Source organism: Notolepis coatsorum (genome assembly GCF_963971535.1).
Source record: "Notolepis coatsorum genome assembly, chromosome: 5".
NCBI classification, from domain to species: Eukaryota; Metazoa; Chordata; class Actinopteri; order Aulopiformes; family Paralepididae; genus Notolepis; species Notolepis coatsorum.
The window spans coordinates 86,447,881-86,451,715 of record NC_140169.1 but is presented as its reverse complement, the minus strand read 5'-3'; the positions used below and the strand labels follow the sequence as shown (position 1 = coordinate 86,451,715).

The following is a 3,835-nucleotide window of genomic DNA, read 5'->3' as shown; positions in this document are numbered from 1 at the left end:
TTTTCTCTGGAATCCTGATATAAATGACAATTATTAGTTAAATGTAGTGAAAACATTCCGTACTTCAAATAACCGCAAATATTGTGCAAAACAACTCAACCCGTTTGTGACTGAGGAGTTTTAATGTATTCTCCCATACTTCACAGAGGAATAAACTCAAATTACATGCTAAGATTTTATCACTGTTAGTTGTTGAAACAACGGTCACCAGTGTCTAGGCATTTTTACCCAACTGTAAGAATGTTTACACCAGCAATAACTTATAATATGGTAAATTCTATTTATAATCTTAGTCTTTTCAGGCAGAGGAAATTTGTCTCTCCTGGGAGTGGGCCTTGTCTGGGGTACATCTGAAACAAGTACAGAATATTTCTGTGACATGCTACAGAAGCTTCAATACACGGGTGCGTTTATGGGGGACCCTGATGTAAACAAGACGAAAGTCTTTCTCTGGTCTGCATGCCCTTAACAATTGTATGTATTGAGCTGTACTGTACCAATTCTGCAATATGTTAATAAAGTTTTTAAATCAATCAATAAATAGCATTTTTAGGAAACTATTGTATATTTGTACGTCTCTAAATGTTTTGATGAATTGAAAATAGAAGACCCTTATGTAAAAAAGCCGAAAGTCTTTTTCTAGTCTTCATCCTCCAGTCCACTGTTGTTGTATTGAGCTGTACTGTATTGTACCCATTCTGCAATCGTTAATAACGCTTTCATTCATTCAATCATTCAGCCGGCAACAGAATAATTTTGATTGACAGTCGAGTCTGCCAATTACGTCACATCGCTTGCACCCGCCCTGCTGTTCTTAGCACCAATCGGCAAGCGCTATGCGTTTTTTACTTTCCTGAAAGTCCTCCATTGATTTTGATGAGCTCAGCTCAACGACAATTTTCATAGCACCACAACATTGTGTCGCACTGTACAGCCTTGGTTGTAGGCTAAAGTTTTACAATTTTTTTTTATCCAATTTGTATTGATTAATTTAGGAGTGAAATGCGAATGAAGGTTGAAATCACTACTCACAACGTTGCTCCCAGATATTATTTTTCACTCGCAACGGCCAAATTAATAGGCAATTTGCGATCATCTCGTTGCAGTGTACAGCCCTGCAAACATTAGAGCTGCTACGTCAGCCATCAAATGTTACAGCTAACACTAGTTGCGTTAATCAACGCAACTAATACCAACAGCAGTGGAAACAAGAGATGGTGGGATGATGTCACAATTTACCAGCTCTGGTGTAGAACCAGTTCTCATCATTAGGGGCCAGCTCCTTGTGTTTAGCCAGCTTGACCATGGTCCACCCAGTCTGGCACCTTCAGCTTTCCTGACCTGGTGACAGAAGAAATGTATCATAACAGGAGGCCCTGTGGAATATACTTTTTTTATATTATTTTAATAGTGTGACCGTCACACCATTGGAGGAAATTAATTAAGTCAACTCACTTTTTCAGGAAGGCCGCCAGGGCACGAACAAACTCCTGTAGGTTCACATCTTTCACTGACGCCCGGCATCTGGACACATGCAACAGAACGTTACATTTTAAATAGGGATTAACATAAGTATTTGACCTCTAGACTAATGTACAAGTGTCTTCTCAATACAAGTATATTCGATTTAGTTACACAGGATATTGGCAGCAGGTCACAGCATAATTTAAGCTGCAGTTGCCATATCTGACATTGAAAATGGGGGACCCTGATGTAAACAAGACGCAAGTCTTTCTCTGGTCTGCATCCCCTTAACAATTGTGTGTATTGAGCTGTACTGTATTGTACCCATTCTGCAATCTGTTAATAACATTTTCAATCAATCAATGACATGGTGTGAGAGACACATATTCCCCATTCATGAATGAATGAATGAAAACTTTATTTAACATATTGCAGAATGGGTACAATACAGTACGGCTCAATACACACAATTGTTAAGGGGATGCAGACCTGAAAAAGACGTTTGTCTTGTTTCCATCAGGGTCCCCCATTTTCAATTCATATAGACATTTATGACATACACAACATACATGACATTTATGGCATAGGGACATATAGGTATTTAGTACTGATACATTTGTGACATAAACGGTATTCAAATATACAGTACTGTTACCCCTAGATCCTGACAGAGTATATACATATGATGGGGAGGGGACTGTACATTAGGAGGGGAGACTGTCTATAAAGCCAGGGACTAACGTTGTTAGCTAAACATGGGCTAAATAAGATAACTGTGGGGGTACACTTGCAAGATCTCCTATTAGGTTGCGTAGCCACTTGGTCGTTATTCCCATATACATCTATAGTTATTCCTACCGGCGAGATATGCGACAGTAATGTTACACAGCTAGTGTCAGACTGGGGCTTACGTTAGCATATGCTAACATGATAGCCTAGCTTTGAGACTAGCGCGGTTAATACCATGAACATAAACAATCTGAGGCTAAATAATACAGCCTATGATGGCCACAACAATGCGCAGATTTTAATAAAATAGTGACAGTATTCCTAATTGTACACTATTCTACATAAGAGCAGCTAGCTAGCAGGCCTCAACGCGGTAGCATGGGGGCAGCCATCACTGAAATCACGTAGTGCGCGTGCAACATGTAAGATCTAACAATTTTTTAGAGAAATACAAGCACGTACACTCGTATGAACCAACTACACATGCCATTAGATATATAGTAGTCAACCCGGTTACGTTTCGAGAGGGAATAGTAATGGACTTGGCCACATTTGATTAAAATAACGGAGACACTGAGACAGATATTTACCTTGCTTGTAGACAGCGTGAACTTCCGCGAAGGGAACAGGGTGAAACGGGGTTTCCAACCCGTGTTAAAACGGGCAACTCTCGTGCGATTACGCGAGACTTCCGCGTTGCCAACCCCCTCTCAGCACCACTCATTGATTGATTGATTGAAAAGTTTATTAACAGATTGCAGAATGGGTACACAGTACAACTCAATACACACAATTGTTAAGGGGATGCAGACCACTGAAATACTTTCATCTTGTTTACATCAGGGTCCCCCATTTTCAATTCATCATAACATAATATGACATAAAAAAAATTATTTTACCTTTATTTTACCAGGTAGTCACTTGAGATCAAAGATTTTCGAGCAAGACCTGGCCAAAATGGCAGCAAAACAAAAACAAACATACAAATACACAAACACAGACAGACACATAAAAGGCAAAGTGGGGCAAGGGGATACATTTGAGCTGCAGCTAACTGAATGGGATTGGGGGAGATTGGATTTATGACATACCAGATTTACAAATACAGTACTGTTTGTGATACAAAAAGAGTTAAAAAAAAAGAAAAAAAAGAAGAGAGTATATACATTTGACGAAGAGACTGTACATTGTATAGGAGGTGGGGTGGGGGGGGTTGGGTAGGTGGGGTGGGGGAGGCGGACTGTACATTGGAGGTGGTTGGGTGGGGCGGGGGGTGGGTAGGCGCGGGGGGGGGGGTAACTGTACATTGGATTATCGACGAAACCTTACTAGGTCCAAGAAGAGGGTCTTCTGTATTACTGGGTTAGGACATTTACTGTACATTGGAGGGGGTTGGGTTAGGATATTCACAGGGGCCAGTTTCGAATTGCAGTCTTCCGTAGGTGCTCCTTGAGAGTGGTTTTAAAAGTGGGTAGTGATTCACATTCCTTTACAGCTGTGGGTAGGGCGTTCCACATATTATGCACATATTCTTGAGGATACTACATATATGCAGTGAAAGGGTTAACATACTGTGTATTGTCGCAGTGAAAGGGTTAAGTGTGGCAGTGAAAGGGTTAACAATTGTGTGTATTGAGCTGTA

The 3,835-nt window shown here is 40.5% G+C and overlaps 1 long non-coding RNA gene across 1 annotated transcript; it reads right to left on the bottom strand.

The window, feature by feature from the left end:
* Positions 1 to 1,238: 1,238 nt before the first annotated feature.
* On the bottom strand, positions 1,239 to 2,907 carry LOC311229287. The gene is made up of 3 exons (XR_014619739.1): positions 2,784 to 2,907; positions 1,456 to 1,524; positions 1,239 to 1,341 (listed from the first exon to the last, which is right to left on the bottom strand). It is a non-coding gene; the product is annotated as an uncharacterized lncRNA (long non-coding RNA).
* Between the last annotated feature and the right edge of the window lie 928 nt (positions 2,908 to 3,835).